Genomic DNA, 12,318 nt, shown 5'->3' with positions numbered 1-12,318 from the left:
GGACACGGAGATATCTGATTCGTAATACAAAGGGGTCAGAGTAGCCGAACCCTGAAATAGGGGAGATTTTAACTAATAAACTGTACTAATTTGCTTAACCAAAAATTATAGAAAACATTTCGTAAGTAGATATATGAGCATATTTTCAGGCAAAATTTACGGAATTGGAGTTCAAGTTTTGTAACTCGAGATATAGATTTTTTAGTGACTATGATGCAGTTAGCCAGCTTGTCTGGAAATTCTAAAATAAATTGTTTGAGCTGTTTAATTAATGAATTAAGTCCGTTAACACCTCGTGCTCGACTCCGGCGATGGTATCGGGTACGGGGGCATTACAAACTTAGCGTGTAATAGTCTAGCTATACATGTCATATATATATAAATTGTGATAGTGTGATGATTCCTGACAACTTAAAGTGTGTTTTCATATAGTAAATGGATCTTGATCGAGCTTTAGCTGATGATGTGGAAGGTAATGCACCTACTACTGCTCATGGGGCAGTGCCGGCTAATTCTAGTCTGATTTCAAGTAGTTAAGAGGGAGAGGCTAAGCAAGCCTTTTTTCAACATGATGAGTGAGTGGTTCTTGGAGTTCGTTCGAATGAATCTGGCTACTCAACAACCTTCACCCCCACGTGTCCCTCAAAAAAACCCTGCTATTCCTCAAGTTATAGATTTAGCACGATTGAACAAGCCGCCAGTGGATAAGATTCAGAAACATGGGGTTGAGGAGTTTCGAGCTACTATTGATGATGATGCTGAGAGAGTTGAGTTCTAGCTCGAGAACACGATCAGAGTATTTGATGAACTGTCTTGTACTTCTGATGAGTGTATCAAATGTGTGTTATCTTTACTTAAAGATAATGCATACCATTGGTGGAAAACGTTGATATCCGTGAAGAACAAATTACCTGGGAGTTCTTTCAATCCGAGTTCTAAAAGAAGTATATAAGTCAACGATTTCTCAATCAGAAGCATAAAGAGTTTCTAGAATTGAAACAAGGCCGAATGACTATCACTGAGTACGAAAGAGAATTCGTACATTGAAGCAAGTATGCTCGAGAATATGTGTCGACTGAGGAGATCATGTGTACACGGTTCGTTGATAGACTGAACGAGGATATAAAACTACTAGTAGGAATTCTAGACACTACAGCAAAACAGGTTTTTAGCGGCGTTTGAATGAAAAACGCCACTAAAGAACGAGCATTAGCGGCGCTTTTTAAAAAGGCCGCTATATGTACACCTTTAGCTGTGCTTTTTAGAAAACGCTGCTAATGCTTGATCTTTAGCGGTGGTTTTGAAAAAACGCCGCAAAAAAAAAACACAACGCCGTCGTTATGTATTGAGCCTTTGGTGGCTTTAGCGGCGCTTTTTAAAAACGCCGCTAATGCTTGATCTTTAGCGGCATTTTTTTAAAACGCCGCAAATTAATTTTGTAAAATGCCACGCAAATTAATTTTGTAAAACGCCATCGTTTTGTATTGAGATTTTAGTGGCTTTAGCGACGCTTTTTAAAAACGCCGCTAAAGATCGAGTATTAGCGGCGCTTTTTTAAGAAACGCCGCTATAAGTGCACCTTTAGCAGCGCTTTTTAAAAAATGCCGCTAATGCTCGATCTTTAGCGGTGTTTTTTGAAAAACGCTACAAAAATGAAAAAAATTAAAATACTATTATTTAAAATAATTTTAAAGATTTTTGGTATATGACTAATTATTTTTTAATTTATATGTTAAATATTTTCTTATATAATTGTAAAAGAGATAGTATTAATTTTAAAATATTGAATTAATTATCATTATAGTTTAGGGTTTACGGTATATGGTTAAGGGTTTAATGTTTATGAGTTACTGTTGTACGGTTTATGGATTATGGGTTTAGGGATTATGGTTTATGGTTTATGGGTTAAAGGTTAGGGTTTAAGTTTTAAGGGGTTGGGGTTTAAGGTTTAGGGGTTAATGGTTTATGTTTTATGGTTTAAGGTTTAGGGGTTAGGGGTTAGGAATTTAGGGATTTAGGATTTAGATTAATTAGTGTTTTTTAATTTATATATTAAATAATTTCTTATAAAATTGTAAAAAAAGATAATATTAATTTTAATATATTAAAATTATGATTATAGTTTAAATTATTTAAGAGATAATAGTTAAACTTTATATATATTAAATGGTTTAGGATTTAAGATTTGTTAAATGATGAAATTTTTTACAATCAATTAATGCTTTTATATTTATAACTATTTAATCTAAACCATTTGATATATTTAAATATTAGATTTAAAAAAAACATTGATAAATAAATAAATAAATAAATAAAGGTAACAGATCATTGATATAGATAAGTAACTATCTATTTTGGATAGGACCAGATTATAACAAATAAAAATGAAATACAAAAACTAAAATCATTCCACACCGAATTCTAGCAAAATAGTTATATTTTAGTTAGGAAGAAATATCTCTAATGAAATGGAGATTAGATCGAAAAAAATAATATAAAATCATGATTAACCTCTCAATCTTTAATAGAAATTTGATATGTGAGAGATTGACTACTTACATTAGATTATTTTAACTTAATAATTAACTATAGCCATTTAATTATTTGTTTTCTTATTAAAATACACGATATTTATTTTCAGAGTACTTGATTTTTTATTTATAAAAACCAATTTATAAAAAATAGTAATAATAAATATTTTATAAAATTATTTAACTAATAATTTTTAACAGATAAAATAAAAAACTTTTAGCAGAACAAAACGAGGCCATTTTATTTAAAATGAAATGATTTTTACAACGTTTTTTATAAAAACGCCACAAAAAAATCATCTCAAAAAGGCGTGATTTTATTCCCAAATTTTCACCCTCTGAAACCCCTAATTTTTTCCCCTAAAATCAATATCCTCAAAACACCCCCAATCTCATCCCTCCATTTCTCTTTTCAATCAAGAAACTCTCTAGCAGCAGTCTTGATTTAGATTCCAGTTAGACTCTGAGATAGAAGAGATGGCAGTGAACCAGACGGCGGCGTTGAAGGTGGGGCTCTGAGATAGAAGAGATGACAGTGAACCAGACGGCGGCGTTGAAGGTGGGGTTGTGTCTATTGGCATTTCATGGAAGGATTAGTAGCCTTCAGCCACACTTCCAACACTTGCCCACCTTGCCTTTGCGATTTCTCTTCTCAGCCTCTTCTCATAATCCCTGAAGGTATTCTCAGATCTGGCTCGATCTTATCTCCTTCTTTCTTGTTTCCGTTAATTGATTTTTTTTGGCGTTAAAAGTTAAGTCAAACATAAACAGTATTCATATATAGGACCCATAAACTACCTTTGGGACTTTGGTCGTTCGAATGGGATAACCACATTGAACAAACACTGTTGAATTTTTGTTCTCAATACCTTTTGTGTTATTTACTCTTATAACAAATTTCAAAGTACAAATAATGATCCAAACTTGTCAAATATGATTATCCCACTAATTAGGTTAAGATTATTACCTTTTCGGATACAAACCAAATTTATATATTTTTAATATCAAACCCAACTTTCCTTAGGTTATTTTTTCGCAGCCTATGAAGTTTAGTAGCTTTCATTGTTTTAATTAAACTAATATGTTATCTAGAACTCGATCATAATGAGTCTGTCTTCTTTTTGAAGTGGCTACATAATTTATTTAATCTCCTTCAAATTTATCCTACTTTTCCAACTAAGTCTATGTGAATATTTGGACAAAACCAGAGATCTTAGTATGTGTATTTAAATTGTTCACCATACCCAATTATTAAGGGTATACTAAGCATGTGAGTACATACATTATCCCCACAAATTTCAACTTCCAAGACCTATTTCTGATATAAATCCAAGAAAAGAATAGCATAATAAATAGTATAGTGGTAAATTATTAGGAAAAGAAAGAAAAGCATTTCTATTTTCGAGATCCAAGTACATATTTATAACTCATTTCTGTCCTCTTCAATCTTGATTTGTCAACATCATATATTGGAAGAGTGAATGCCATGACCTTCTACCTAAATGATAAACAAAAATTCAATTAGGAATTGTGCATAAATCAAGGCAAACAATTGACAAATGGGCTTGTCCAACTCTCTGTTACTAGTTTTAATAGTGTTTTATTCATCAAAAGGTTTGTCTGATATTGTAACCCAGCTATTTTGAAATCTCAACCACCTTGTTGGGTAACTGGAAGCTTAATGTTGAATAAGATCAGTTAAAAAGGGATCGCCATTTTCTTAATTTGACTTAACTTTGCATCCTTTTTTGCAAGTACTGAAATTTCTCGTTAATTGATTCTTTTTGGTGTTAAAAGTTTCATGATTGATGAAATGGTTACGTGAAATCTAATTTGGAAATTCTTCTATTGATAGAATACCCTTAATGGCTTTCTTTTCACAGCAATTTACTCTCATATGGTATTTATTTAGTTATTTATTGTTTTATTTTATTACAGTATCTTCTGGTCAAGTTTGCAAAAATGATTAGTGTAACTGTATCTAAGTTTTGGAGGCCGGATGTCACTCATGTGATTGCCTCTACAAATGAGAATGGTGCATGCACTAGGACACTTAAAGTTCTCATGGCCATTTCAAACGGGAAGTGGGTTCTTAAATTAAATTGTGAGTTCGTTGTTCTTTTCCTGTTTTAGAAGGTAGAACTTGCTCTTTCTCTGTATATCTGTATTGTAATAGTCATATGAGCTCTTTTGAGTTTGGCAGCAACTAATTGAACTTGGATGGGGCATTTTCATCATTACATGAGCAAAGTTATTTTTTGACTTGTACAATACCATTATAACAGCCATGAACTGGAATTACATGTGATATTAGTAACTTGTACCAGCCCTTAAGGCTTCGACTTTACTTAAAACAGGAATTACATGTGATCTTTGGCAATTTTGCCCAGCAGAATTAAGCTAATTTTATGGTTTTATCTTTAATTAATGCAGGACTGAGCAATGCTTTCTTTACAGCTCAGTTTCCTGATTCTTTGTCATGGATGGATGTATTTATTGGAATATGGGACTAAGTAACTTAATACAAAGAAATTTTACATTTGTTTTTCTATGCCTTTTAAATCACCTCTAATTTTATTATACAAAGAATTAGTAACTTAATACAAAGAATTTGTGGAAGTTTTAGTTGGTGTTGGTTCTACTCGTATTAGGGATCTGTTTAAGAGAGCCAAGGTGATAATGCTATAAGTTTCTTATATTTGATTGCTAAGGCAGCATGTAGCTGTAAATTGTTGGGCATATGATAATAATTAGGGAACAGATAAAATGTTACAGATGGTTGGGCCACCTATAAATCAGCTTGCTGTATTTTCTGTGTTATTTTTTTTATGTTATAAGTACAGATTCCTTTTATTTTATTTACAGATATTTGGTTGTGCTATGTACTTTGTGTAATTTGTTGAGAAATTCTTATCTTTTGCAGGTAAATAAGCCATCAGTTATATTCATTGATGAAATTGATGCTTTAGCAACTAGGCATGATAATCTTGTTGCTACTCCTATCCCTTCTTTTTTTAATGCAAGAATTTGTTGAAACCATACCATTTGTTGACATTTGAAGGTGAATGCTTTAGCAAATATAGTTTGCAACTAAGCATTAATATTTTGCATCTAATTTAAATCAAGTGATTGGAAATGGAAATATAGTTACCTTGGTTATCTTTTATGGTATTTTATAAGACACTGAGAATGGGCTACATTCGGTACCTTTTACAGGCCAATTATCATTGCAATTATGAGTAGGAAGATAACTATAGATGAATTTAGTGGAGAGGAGAAAAACATAGGTGCCTTTAAGATCATATGTAAATGATTTTCTCTCTTTCTTTCTATCTGATCAGACGTCAGGGGATTTTCAAGGAAACAACAGACCACCTGTATAATGCAGCCACTCAGGAGTGGGAAACTACTTTGAATTAGCTACTAATAGAGCTTGATGGGTTTGATACTGGCAAAGGTGTTATATTTTCGACTGCTACAAATCGTAGAGATTTGTTAGATCCTGCACTTCTCAGGCAAGGTCGTTTTGTTCGCGAGGTTAATTTCCATCACTTGAATAGCAGATCTAATTAGGTAATATATCTCATTAATACAAAAATATATTTGAATCACTTTATCACCCATCACTTGATCTAATTAGTTAATAGCAGATCTAATTAGCTAATTTCCATCACTTGAATAGCAAATTTTATTATATTACATTTTTTAGTTTTAAATTTTTCATGAAATTATAATAATTTAATAAAAACATTTTTTACCCATCGATTATCATAATGTATTTAGTTAAACAATCAGTAAATATTAAAATGATAACAAGTGGGGAGTCTGACATATTATCTTTTTATTGTAAAATATGCATATGTATAATTAATAAACACTTCTCTATTTAATTAAAAAAAATAAAAATAGTGGCCAAATAAAATACTATAAGGTAATACTCATGACTCTTAAAATATGTGAAAATAGAATAAATTATCTTAAAAAAGGCTATAGTCATCACACAAATAATTTATTGATTCAATATATTGAATATGATTGATAATTTTGAATTAAGAAATCTAATAGATTATACAAATTTTTAAACACTCAAAATTATAATTACTAATTTGAAACTTTTGCTGTAGAGAAAATGAACAAATTAAACCTAGCAATCTATTTAATCACAACTTTAAACTTTTAATCCATTAATATAAAAACTGTACTAATTATAGTTAAAATACTAGTAAGGCATTTGTCATGTAATTTCATTATTTGGTTTCGAGGGATAAAAGATATTCTGGATTCCTATTTGACCTTTTCGGCATTTGTGCTAAATTTGTACCACCAGCCTTAATGGTCTCTCCCTTTCTTTATCATTTCTATGCTTGCTACTTAATTATCGAAAATGGGGTCACCAACAGACTCAGCCCTCGATCTCGATGAACAGATCTCGCAGCTGATGCAATGTAAGCCACTTTCAGAGCAGCAAGTACTTTTTTTTTTCATGATCTGTTTGTTTCTCAAGAAAGTATGGAAATTTTGAGCACTTAATTTAATTGTATAATTATTTTAATAGATTAGGCTATATTTGGCTGCGAAATGAATACCAAAACGATTTTGAATTGAATTTGTTTTAAGATATTATTCCAATAGCATTAGTTTCTATCGCCTTGTGAACTTTTAGTTATAATTAATGAAAAAAAATCAACTTTTTTCTCTCATCCATTAAAACATTTATATATTCTTTTGATTTATTTGATGTAGTTGATTTCGAAAGAACTTGATGTATTTGCACGAGAACTTTCGTGTGTTCGCTGCAAGACTTTTCTACGTTTTACTTGTATTGTTTTATTCTCAGCTTGATCAATAGAAGTCCTCATTTTTCTTCCCTATTTCATCTGGGTTATAATTGGTTGTAACTCTATTTTCATGTTATCTTGTTTAGGCCAGAGCATTATGCGACAAGGCATAAAATATGCATCTCAAAGACTAGATACATTTGCATGTGTTAGGTATAGAAAAAGGTGTTTCCATTTTGGTGTTAAGATTTTATGCAGTGTAGTTGCTTACTGCCTTACACTATGTTGTCCTTTTAGGCAAAATGGTTGAACAAGCAATTGACCAAATTATGGCCTTTTATTGTAGAGGTAAGATACTTGTTCATATATATATTTTTGCTATAAGATTCATAGTAGTTGCTGGTTATTTATTTCAAAAAGGCTGAGAGAGGCTTTTGTGTAACTGAGGTTTTCCACCTTAACAGATGAAATTTAGGCAGGTTGTTCAACTCTTTTGGTGCTTTCTGAAGTGAAAATAATTGAAATTGTTCTCCATGTAACTTACAATTTAGTATTTTTTTCATAGTAGATAAACTAGTATTAGACTATTGTGTTGGTTGTCCGCAATATTAAGCATTCTGAGCATCAATATATTTAGATATTTTGAGGTTTAAAATTGAACTCAGGGAAGAAATAAAGATAAAAACAACTAACATAGTGGATCAGGAAAATGTTTTGCCATGAGCTGCTTTCTATTTGACTTGTTGACATATCTAAATAATAGATTGTTTGAGGATAGGCCATGGATTTGGTGATATTTTTTATTTAAACTATGTAGGCTTTAGATGCAATGCCTGTACATGCAAAGGCACATGATTAATAACATGATCAATGACTTTTGTCGAAACAAATTCTAATTCTTGCATTATGGTGGCATTATTAAAAATTTATCTTTCCATATCATAATTCAAAGAGATCAGATAATGTGCTTTGACATATGTGGCTTTGAGGGTCGTATAAGTGATTTCCTTATTGGCCTGCCTTTGGCTTACAGGTGCATACTTTGGCTTTATGTTCCGGTGTTTTGGATTCTCTGGCGGTCGAATTGAAAGCATCAAAGGACTTCTCTAAGTTATATGCAGGCATTGCAATACTTTGGCTTCACATAAGCTTGAACCAGCCCTCCGTTGTATATTGTTTCTTCTTTTTTTTTTTATCTTTACCCTTTGATTAATGAGAGGTGGTGATGAATTGGCATTCTTTTCTCACTAGGATGAATTTTGTTTTAGAAATTGTAATACTTTGTGTGTTTGTGTGTGTTATTTTTTATGTATTAAATTACATATTGAATCATTGTTTATGTATTAAATTTAAATTCATTAACTTTTATATATAGTTTTGAAGTTTAAATTTTAATGGAAAATTTAATTTAATTAATATTTTTTATTTATCCTTAAAAGAATATAGTTTAAATTTCAAATTTTAAAAATTAAACATAATATAATATTTAAAGTAGAAATAAATATTATTTAATTAAAATAAAATAATTTTTTAAAAGGTTATGATTTTTAGCGGCGTTTGTGGGAAAAGCGCCGCTAAAGGTCATGACCTTTAGCAGCGTTTTTGGGGAAGCGCCGCTAAAATTCATGACCTTTAGCGGCGTTTGTGGGAAAAGTGCCGCTAAAGGTTATGACTTTTAGTGTCGTTTTTTCATAAACGCCACAAAATGTTAGCGGCGTTATCATTAACGGCGTTTTTTATGGCGTATGTAAAAGCGCCGCAAATAGTTTTAGCGGCGCTTATAAACGCCACTATAGGCCCAAAAAAATGCCGCTAAAAACCTGTTTTACTGTAGTGAGAGTTGAAAGAGTTTCTTGTTTTGGTTGAAAGGGCTTGTAAAGCCGAGGATCTTAGCAAAGAAAAGAGAAAAGCAGAATCAGAAGCTAGAGACTCAAGAAAAAGATCAATGAGTAAGCCGTATCAATCTTCATCAAAGAAATTTTGAGACTTGTTTAATCATTCTAATGCATCAGTGGGGCATTCAATCAGGGATCGTGAAAAGCATTCTATGAGTTCTAAAGCTCAAGCTACATCTATTGCTAGTGTTGATAGTGTAAGACAAAACTGAACCAAGTGTAACCATTGTGTACAATGGCATATCAGTGAGTGTAGATTGAATGATCGAGCCTATTTTAAGTGTGGATCATTAGATCATTTCATTCGTAACTGTCCTGAGTTCGCTGAGCAAGATACCGTACAAAACACGAGGCTAAGTAACACTACAGCTAGAGGTAGACCACCTAGAAACACAAGAAATGTGAGTGGTAGCCAAAGAGCGACTAAAGATTCTACTGTGAGGTCAGAGACCAGAGCACCTGCACGAGCCTAAGCTATTCACGCTCACGAAGAAACTTCATCTCTAGATGTTATTACGGGTACTTTCACTCTATATGATACTAAATTTATTGCATTGATAGATTCAGGATCAACCCATTCATATGTATGTGTGAATTTAGTATCCAGTAAGACTTTGCCTGTAGAGTCTACTGAATTTGTGATTAGAGTATCGAACCCTTTAGGCAAATATGTTTTGGTTGATCAAGTGTACAAGAACTGTTCATTGATGATTCAGGGTTTTTGTTTTCAAGCTGATCTGATGTTGTTACCATTTGATGAATTTGATATAATTCTGGGTATGGGTTGGCTAACGTTACATGATGCTATAGTAAATTGTAAACGAAAGACAATTGATCTGAGATGACAGAAAAATGAGATTATCAAAATTGAGTTAGATGATTTGAACGGTTTACTTGTAGTGATGCCATCAATGTTAGCTCAAAAATATGTGAGAAAGGGTTGCAAAGCTTATTTTACTTATGTGCTTGATACAAAAGTGACTGAAAAGAAGATCGAATCAGTGCCAATGTTATGTGAGTATCCGGATGTGTTTCCTGAAGAGTTATCGGGTTTACCACCGATCCGAGAGGTTGACTTTAGCATTGACTTATGCTAAGAATTACGCTAATATTGATAGCTCCGTATAGAATGGGTCTGGTAGAGTTAAAAGAATTGAAAGCTCAGTTGCAAGAGTTAACAGATGAGAATGTCTATCGACTATCAACAACTTAACAAAGTGATGATCAAGAATAAGTATCCTCTGCCTAGAATAGATGATTTGTTTGATCAATTAAATGGGCTATAGTGTTTTCAAAGATAGATTTGAGATCGGGCTATTAACAGTTGAGAGTTAAAGACTTTGATGTGCCAAAAACCACATTTAGAACGAGGAATGGTCATTATGAATTCTTAGTTATGCCTTTTGGGCTAACGAATGCACCTGCTCTCTTTATGGACTTAATGAACCAGATTTTTGGACCATACCTAGATCAGTTTGTCGTTGTATTCATTAATGACATTTTGATTTACTCTCATGATGTATCTAAGCATGAAAAACATTTGAGAATCGTGCTACAAACTTTGAGAGATAAGCAGTTGTATGCAAAACTCAGTAAATGTGAGTTTTGGCTACGAGAGGTTAGTTTTCTGGGACATATAGTTTCAGCTGCGGGTATCTGAGTTGACCTGAGTAAGATATTTGCATTTATAGATTGGAAGCCTCCGAGAAATGTTTCTGAGGTCTACAGTTTTCTGGGACTAGCAGGATATTGTAGACGATTTATAAAAGGCTTTTTGATAATTGCAACTCCGTTATCAAGACTGCTTCAAAAAGATGTTAAATTTGAGTGGATAGATAAATGTCAGAAAAGTTTCGATCAGTTGAAAGCTTTGTTGACGGAGGCACCAGTGTTAATTCAACTTGAATCGGGTAAAGAGTTCGCAGTGTTTAGTGATGCATCGTTGAATGATTAGGGTTGTGTTTTGATGCAAGAAGGCAAAGTTATAGCTTATGCCTTAAGACAGTTGGAACCGCATGAAAAGAATTACCCTGCGCACGATTTGGAGTTACCAGCTATTGTGTTCGCATTGAAAATTTGGTTTCACTATTTGTTTGGTGAGAAATGCCACATCTATATCGATTACAAGTGCTTGAAATATCTGATGACTCAGAAAGATTTGAATTTGCGATAGTGGAAATAGTTAGAATTGTCAAAAGATTTTGACTTGATAATTGACTATCATTCGGGGAAAGCGAACGTAGTTGCTTATGCTTTGAGCCGGAAGTCCTTACTTGCTTTTTGTACTTTGAACACACATTTGGCTTTGTCTGACGATACTTCATTAGTAGCCGAGTTGAAAGCAAGACCATTGTTTATAAAAAAAATTTGTGAGGCCCAAAAGTTTGATAATAAATAACAGGGAAAACGGGTTCAATGTGATTCAAACCCTGATTTAGAGTTTCAAGTTGATTCTGATGAATGTTTAAGATTCAGAGGTCGAATATGTGTTCCGAGAAATTCAAAGTTGATTCAGATGATTTTAAATGAGGCACATAGTAGTTGTTTATCTATTCATCCGGGAAGTACAAAAATGCACAATGATTTGAAATAGCTGTATTGGTGGTACGGCATAAAAATAAATATCTCTGAATTTGTTTCAAAATGTTTAATCTGTTAGCAAGTCAAAGCTGAGCATCAAGTGCCGTCAGGTTTACTACAGCCTATCATGATTCCTGAGTGGAAATAGGATAGAGTAACTATGATTTTATATCAAGTTTGCCCTTATCTCCGAGAAAGAAAGATGCGATTTGGGTCGTTGTTGACATATTGACGAAATTAGCTCATGCCATTCCGATATGTACAGATTTCTAGCTTGGTAATTCAGCTGAGCTATATATCTCCGAGGTTGTCAGATTACTCAGAGTACTATTATCTATTGTTTCAGATAGAGATCCGAGGTTCAGATCGCAGTTTTGGAGGAAACTGCAAGATGCACTGGGTACAAAGCTATATTTCAGTACCTCATTTCACCCGCAGACGGATGGTCAACCCGAATGATTTATTCAGATACTCAAGGATATGTTACATTGTTGCATTCTTGAGTTTGAAGGTATGTAGGAAAAATATCTACCA

The sequence above is a fragment of the Gossypium hirsutum genome, chromosome A08 (assembly GCF_007990345.1).
Source record: "Gossypium hirsutum isolate 1008001.06 chromosome A08, Gossypium_hirsutum_v2.1, whole genome shotgun sequence".
Classification (NCBI taxonomy): domain Eukaryota; kingdom Viridiplantae; phylum Streptophyta; class Magnoliopsida; order Malvales; family Malvaceae; genus Gossypium; species Gossypium hirsutum.
Note: the sequence above shows the minus strand (reverse complement) of the source record.